The sequence below is a fragment of the Oncorhynchus masou genome, chromosome 9 (assembly GCF_036934945.1).
Source record: "Oncorhynchus masou masou isolate Uvic2021 chromosome 9, UVic_Omas_1.1, whole genome shotgun sequence".
Classification (NCBI taxonomy): Eukaryota; Metazoa; Chordata; class Actinopteri; order Salmoniformes; family Salmonidae; genus Oncorhynchus; species Oncorhynchus masou.
Window position 1 is genome coordinate 74,620,704 of NC_088220.1, and position 8,395 is coordinate 74,629,098.

Sequence of the window (8,395 nt, forward strand, 5' to 3'; positions counted from 1 at the left end):
ACAACATGATACCAAAACGAGTGAGTTTTACACAAGGTTTTTGCTACAGCAATTAGGCACCATGAACAAATACACAACCTAAATGAAGGCCGTGTCCAGAGGCTTTGAAGTGGAGGGGTTTGGCACCTCGCCACCCCCACGCTCCGCTCCAGCTCTCCTCTTAATGGTCTGGACTGGGGAGAGAGCAGCTGTCTCGGCCCGCTTTTGTTCGAGAAACCGCAGAGGGATCGATCGGGCGCACTTCTCCACCTCTTCTCTTTTCTCCCCTCTCTGCCAACACACGGTGGCTTCATTAGCTCTGTGGCCAATTATTATAGAGGGACCATGTACTACAGCAACATTTTAAATTTTCGAATTCAATAATTTCTTTAAAATGCACCCAGTAGGCCTATGAATAACGTTCATTTTGTCGAAAAAAAATAATTCACTATTGTAAACAAATAATGGTTTGCCAATACTGTAGTTGAAAATAATTATGAACGTGTTACCTTCTACTACTACCAGTAGGCCCTACACAAATATTACCAGTGATTAACCAAACACTCGTTTACTCAAGGGTTTCCTTTATTTTGACAGTTACCTGTATATTTATGGCCTGTCCAACTGGACCAGATCATGAATTGAATATTACTAAATCCATTTGCTTATATTCATTCACACTGCAAGCAAGAGTCTAATAAATGAAATACAATGAATGTTATAAGCCTAATCATTTTTTAACCATTTATACATTTACTATAATATATAGTAGCTGTAGGCCTCAGCATCATTCATATATTTTTTAACAAGGATTAATCTCATGATGTTGATAGGATCTAAACAGCCCTCTATATATAAGAGGGAGAAAGTGTGTGTGTGTGTTCACATAAAAAAATAGATAACTGCAGAAATTGCATACACATTGCATACACATTTGTATTAATATTGGTTAATAATATAAACAAAGAAGGTAGCAGAACAAAAGCTATTTGCGACGAGAGCTAAGAAGCTAAATGTTTTTCTTATTTAATAAATAAAGACGTTAATACAATAAATATAAGAAAAATATGAATAAGCGCCTTCTACAATGCAGGCTACGGAAAATAGACTTTGGAGAGGAAGCACTGAAAGGTCTGTATATATAGCACACCTAGATCAGGAACACAACCGCCCCACAATCGAATGTCTTCCGAGTAGCATATCTATAAGATACATAACAGAGGAGGGTCTAACGTAAAGATCCAGCACACCAGTACAGTTTACCAGGGCCTCCACATCTCCAGCATGCCCAGGTGGGGGCTGAGGTGCTGGGGGCTCCCGAGCAGGAGCAGGGGGCTGTCCTGGGGCCCCACAATGTGGGACAGGGGCCCCTCCCTCTGTCCCTGCCTACCAGACCTGGGGTCCCCTCTGAGGGGTGTAGTGTGGGCTCCAGGCCCCTGGCTGGGTGGGTGGGTGTCAGGCCTGAGGTTGGGGTTGGCCTGAGAGAGGCGCTCTTCACTGGAGCGGGGCAGAGATTTGAGCAGGTGGTTGAGCAGGCGGGAGCCAAGAGCTTTATCCATCCACTCGCAGCTGAGCAGCATGTTGTGGACCTCGTGCATCATGAACTGGATGTAGCCTGTACTTCTGCTGTGCATCTCAGTCTAAGTTGGGGTCTGCTGTGGATGGAAGGAGACACTGGGTCAATCACTCAACTCCAGCCACTTTAAGAATGGGATTTGATGGGAAATGATGTAAAATATATCACTAGCCACTTTAAACAATGCTACCTAATATAATGTTTACATACCCTACATTATCCATCTCATATGTATACGTATATACTGTACTCTATATCATCTACTGCATCCTTATGTAATACATGTATCACTAGCCACTTTAACTATGCCACTTTGTTTACATACTCATCTCATATGTATATACTGTACTCGATACCATCTACTGTATCTTGCCTATGCTGCTCTGCACCATCACTCATTCATATCTTTATGTACATATTCTTTATCCCCTTACACTGTGTATAAGAAATTAGTTTTGGAATTGTTAGTTAGATTACTTGTTGGTTATTACTGCATTGTCGGAACTAGAAGCACAAGCATTTCGCTACACTCGCATTAACATCTGCTAACCATGTGTATGTGACAAATAAAATTTGATTTGATTTGAAACATGGGTCATAGCGTCATCTGTTGGTGACAGGATGTATTGCATCCAGACTGGCCTATTGCCCAAAATAAATGAGTAATTATTATATCGATGTTTTTATTTATTTAACTTGTTAAGTCAGTTAAGAACAAACTCTTATTTACAATGACAGCCTACACTGGCCAAACCTGGACAACGGTGGGCCAAATGTGCGCCACCTTATGGGACTCCCAATCACGGCCGGATGTGATACAGCCTTGATTCGAACCAGGGACTATAGTGACGCCTCTTGCACTGAGATGCAGTGCCTTAGACCGCTGCGCCACTCGCATAATGCATTGCAGTGTTTAATCCTGTTCCAGGGCACTCAAAGGGGTGCACATGTTTTGTGTTTGTCGCAGCACAACACACATGATTCCACGAATCAAAGGTTTGATGATGAGCTGGTTAGTGGAATCAGGTGTGTAGTGCTGCGACAAACACAAAACATGTGCACCCCTTTGAGTGCCCTGGACCAAGATTAAGAACACTTGACTAATCAATTGTTTTAAGTTTAAACCAAGAAAGAATATGGATCAAAACTAAATAAAATAATAAAGCTAAATGAGTACTAATACTCACATGATTATTCTTATTGTTCTTATTGACTGTTATTCAATCACTGATGAAAATATTCCCACCAGTCTCCATTAAATGTGTCTAACATTCCAACGTGCTGACACGGCCCCAGCTGCTTACATTGAGTATTACATGCAGGCACAACAAAACTCTCCTGGCACTTGCAGGCTTCTTCAGTCAAGCCACTTGACTGGACACTTACCACTGAATCTATGAGTCTGAACATTCTGCAGGTGTTTCACTGTCATCTCTAGAATGTCCGCCTTTTCAAGTTTCGATTGCTGTTTGGGGAAATGGAAAGTTAGGGTCAACGAATAACTTACACTGTGTCTTTCACACTCCATATAATTGAGCATTTATAACAATTAAAATACAGTGTATATAGGCCTACCCACATCAAGACTGAACGCCCCGACCACGGTTTCTTTCAGTTGATCCAAGCAGTTATTAATCCTCTCCCGTCTTTTCCTCTCAATTATCGGCTTCCGCAGCTAGAGATGGAAAGCGATGGGTTAATGGCGACCAGACAGTCACAAATTGGACCAGACAATCATTAAGTGTGAGCATATCCGATAAAAGACACCTGTTGATTAGGTTTATATATATCCGCGGGAACAAAGGCAATACCTTTCTCTCCTCCTTGGCACTCGATTGTTTCCCCACGTTGTGAGCCATGGTGCTAGCTGTCATCTATCCTTTACGCTCCGTATAGTTGTGTAGTTAGAGTATAGCTCTCCTCTCCCGGCTGAGTCTAGGGTCTGTAAGGCCCTCCGCACCACGCACCGTTCTTATTTATAGGGCAGAATTAGCATTTGAATGCTCGAGCTCTTTGGCGGAGGTATTTTCCCACACACGGGGTCGCTCCCAGCGCCCGCTCCCATCAGTCAGGGATGACAGGTCACTGCCTCTTTTCAATAGCCGAGCTACCAGCTCTGGAAAGAAATACATGAGACAGATGTCCACCCTTTAGTGAATAAATCCTGAGTGAGGAGTACGCCTAAACTAATTGCTCTGAACAATTAAGCCAAAAGCCTATAACGAAAAGTGTCAATATTTTTTATTGAATGTATCCTATATGCTTTTCCTGAGATGTACCCAAAATGATGTTCGCGCAATGGCAAGGGCTATTGTATATGTTCATGACTGAAAAGCCTATAGCAATTACATTCAAAGTTAATGACGATTATTTCAAACTATTTTCAACTCTGCCCTCGTTCAGCAATTCAGTAGGTCTAGGCTCCTGAAACGGATTTTCTAAAGTTGGTCAGATTTCAATCGAATGAATTGATTAAAATTCAATACATCGATTGAAAGTGCTTGTTTCATGTTCTGAATTTCTTTGTAATAAAATTAAATCCCATCACCTGCTGGTTCTGCAGGTGCGGGATATGGATGAGTGTAGTTTGACCTAATTCCACATGAATTCCGATGCTCTTTGAGTTGTCGAATATCAACAAGGATAAATGACTTGAACATCCTGTCGGATATTGATCACAATTTATTATTAATGAATATACATATATATTTTTACTTACAACTTTGATTAGCCTGAGCCAGACAGAGGAAGGGTTTGAAAACTGTAAACTAAACATATGTTGTCAATTTTTCTAACTCCGAGTTAGGGAGAGCAGATGTCAGAGTGACCACACGGACAGATGTCCCTCCCGCGAGCCGGTCTTCGGCTAAGGGATTCACGGCGGCGGCTCTGTGTTTGACTTGAGCCACACGACTGCCGGGCGAACGCTAGAACGTGGGAAACCCCACCGAACAATGGGCGGTATTCAGCCGAACCTAAACACCATGAAGAGAGTACTAACCCTGTGGAAGGACAAGTGGACGGTCCAGACTGGGAGAAGGCTCTCTCTCAGTGAGCCCCGGAGTAGGAAGTGACTAATGGGAAGTTAGGGCAGGTGCGCCCTTACCGCTGTTTTTCTGTCAGGTGTGTGACCAACCAGCATCACAATAAAGCGTCAGTATGAGCAATAGCTTATGTGTGGTCGTTGATCACTTCATTTGGATTATTCATGAGCTATATTTGTATATCACATTGTTATGCATGAGAATAGCATATGGCCTAGTTGTGAAATTAGTGGTCATAACACTTGTTGAATTTGCAAACATGAAACAGTGTCGCCTAAAGTGGTCAATTCGAATTGAAGACAGTCAATTCAGGAAGTAATTTGAATTTAAAAAAAAATAATAATACAACTTTTGAAAATAAATAGCTTCTACTTTTCAGTTTATTAGAAGTCATTGAAAAATAAAATAATAATAATTGAATTGTAATTTCAGTTTACTTCCTGAACCCTGAATGGTGGCCTATTAACAAGACATGACATGTCAAAACAGCTTACCTCATTTTTGCATGAGCTATGGATGATATTGTTGTTTTTTATTTGATAGATTCATTTACACTAAAAGGTATGTGGTCCTTAGAGCCTTAATACTTAACGAACCTTCAGTAGGCAGTTGGCACTGACAGAAGACAGGCAAGTGTACAAGGCTTTGAATTAGTGGACCGGAATGAGTTCACTTTCTAAACCACTTATACATCCAGACGGTAGGCCTATACAGTCACAATGGGTGTCTTTCTGAAGAGGCTGTGGCTGATGAATTCAGTGGTGGGGTCTCTTGTGAAACTCCAGAAAACCTGGGTGACTTTTGGGGAGGTCTTTGACCATACAAAGCCCAATGGGACATATGGTCACGCAACCCACGTGCAGTCAGCCGCTTGTCTCTCGTCACTCGGAAACGTCCTTCAGAGGGTCCCACATAAATATCCCACGGTCGCGGCGCATGCGTCCTTTTCCAGAAAGTAGCGACCACCGACAGAAAAAATTGTTACGTTCACAGGACTGTATCGTATCTATATAGTGTCACAACGCAAAAACATTTTCGTGGATCACATTTTTATATAGGCCTACCTAATTGATTCAATTGTCTATTCAATGTTGGAGTGCCAATTTGTGACATTTTTGTGCAGGCACTATAATGGGGACTTCCAAAAGAAAGTTCCACCTTGTTATGGGTATGGGTTGGTGGCACAGAAGTGCCAAAAATCAACTAATCGATCAAAATAGTTGAGGCAACAGCGGAGAGAATATCAGAAAGCCCGAATTAAAAGGCCAACTTGTAAAGAGGTGCTCGCGCCCTTTCCTGCTGTTCGCGTCACCGTGATCAGAATTAGCGTGAGAATGACAATGCCACAATTAGTTCCCATTCCCAGACGCCCTAAACGGCGCTCGTTTTGGCTGCTAATTATGAGGAACACAATCATTCCCGTTGGGCCAGTGTGCCCGTCTACATCCGCTTTTTCAGGTTACTTATTCCGGATCTAGAGGCATATATATATATATAAGGCAATTCACACTTGCAACATCAGATTTGAAATGCGCATTGGAAATGCATATAGAGGGACATGCACTACCACATCAACATTTATCTTTTTTTTTTAATAAGCCTTTAATATTGGCCAAATTGGAAGAAATACAGTTGTAGTCGGAAGTTTACATACACCTTAGCCAAATACATTTAAACTCATTTTTTCACAATTCCTGACATTTAATTCTAGTAAAAATTCCCTGTCTTACGTCAGTTAGGATCACCACTTTATTTTAATATTGTGAAATGTCAGAATAATAGTAGAGAGTGATTTATTTCAGCTTTTATTTATTTCATCACATTCCCAGTGGATCAGACGTTTACATACACTCAATTAGTATGTGGTAGCATTGCATTTAAATTGTTTAACTTGGGTCAAACGTTTTGGGTAGCCTTCTGCAAGATTCCCAAGTTGGGTGAATTTTGGCCCATTCCTCCTGACAGAGCTGGTGTAACTGAGTCAGGTTTGTAGGTCTCCTTGCTCGCACACGCTTTTTCAGATCTTCCCACAAATTTTCCTTAGGATTGAGGGCAGGGCTTTGTGATGGAAACTCCAATACCTTTACTTTGTTGTCCTTAAACCATTTTGCCACAACTTTGGAAGTATGCTTGGGGTCATTGTCCATTTGGAAGACCAATTTGCGATAAAGCTTTAACTTCCTGACTGATGTCTTGAGATGTTGCTTCAATATATCCACATAATTTTCCTCCTCATGATGCCATCTATTTTGTGAAGTGCACTCGTCCCTCCTGCTGCAAAGCATCCCCACAACATGATGCTGCCACCCCCGTGCTTCACAGTTGGGATGGTGGTCTTCGGTTTGCAAGCCTCCCCCTTTTTCCTCCAAACATAACGATGGTCATTATAGCCAAACAGTTCTATATTTGTTTCATCAGACCAGAGGACATTTCTCCAAAAAGTACGACCTTTGTCCCCATGTGCATTGCAAAACGTACTCTGGCTTTTTTTATGGTGGTTTTGGAGCAGTGGCTTCTTCCTTGCTGAGCAGCCTTTCAGGTTAAGTGGATATAGATACTTTTGTACCTGTTTCCTCCAGCATCTTCACAAGGTCCTTTGCTGTTGTTCTGGGATTGATTTGCACTTTTCGCACCAAAGTATGTTCATCTCTATGAGACAGAACGTATCTCCTTCCTGAGCGGTATGACGACTGCGTGGTCCCATGGTGTTTATACTTGCGTACTATTGTTTGTACAGATGAACGTGGTACCTTCAGGCGTTTGGAAATTGCTCCCAAGGATGAACCAGACATGTCAAGGTCTACAATTGCTTTTCTGAGGTCTTGGCTGATTTCTTTTGATTTTCCCATGATGTCAAGCAAAGAGGCACTGAAGGTAGGCCTTGAAGTACATCCACGGGTACACCTCCAATTTACTCAAATTATGTCAATTAGCCTATCAGAAGCTTCTAAACCCATGACATAATTTTCTGGAATTTTCCAAACTGTTTAAAGGCACAGTCAACTTAGTGCATGTCAACTTCTGACCCACTGGAATTGTGATACAGTGAATTTTAGTGAAATAATCTGTATGTAAACAATTGTTGGAAAAATTGCTTGTGTCATGACCAAAGTAGATGTCCTAACCAACTTGCCAAAACTATAGTTTGTTAACAAGAAATTTGTGGAGTGATTGAAAAACAAGTGTTAATGACTCCAACCTAAGTATATGTAAACTTCCAACTTCAACTGTAAATAGTGCTTTACTCTCTGTCCTGTCAGTCTCAATCCCTTCATCCATCCTTCCAATGAAATTATCTATTTTCCATATTAGACTACTATCCCTCTATTAGACAACTATCCCTCTACACATGCCTATCTATTAATTGAATCAAAAACATTATATCCTTCTAAAGTAAATATACCTCTTCATAATGTGAGAACATTTAAAACTTTAGTGTTGTATTAACACACTGGTATTACACTGTTATTTATAGGTCATTTTGGTATTATCAACAGTAAAATACTGTCAAATGTTAAACTGCATCATACTGTAAATTATGGTGCATTGTGGGAAAATGTTGTAGGTAGGGAAATAATTGCTGTATTTCGATAGCTACTGTAATTCCATCCCACAGGATACACTGAATTTTTGGAGTGCCAAAAGCCTTTGGCCCTAGTGGGTGCATGATAGGCTGGCTCATTAACATATTTTGAGGCATGTCTTTTAAGAGGCTGTTGTTGGTAAGAGTGCTGTAGGCCTAACAATTAAACAAGTATGCGCTAGTAGTGCACCATCATTTAAAAATGTATAGGGG

The 8,395-nt window shown here is 41.2% G+C and overlaps 1 pseudogene; it reads right to left on the bottom strand.

Moving 5' to 3' along the window:
- Positions 1-555: 555 nt before the first annotated feature.
- LOC135545308 (transcription factor HES-1-like) lies at positions 556-3,502 on the bottom strand (annotated as a pseudogene).
- Positions 3,503-8,395: the final 4,893 nt, after the last annotated feature.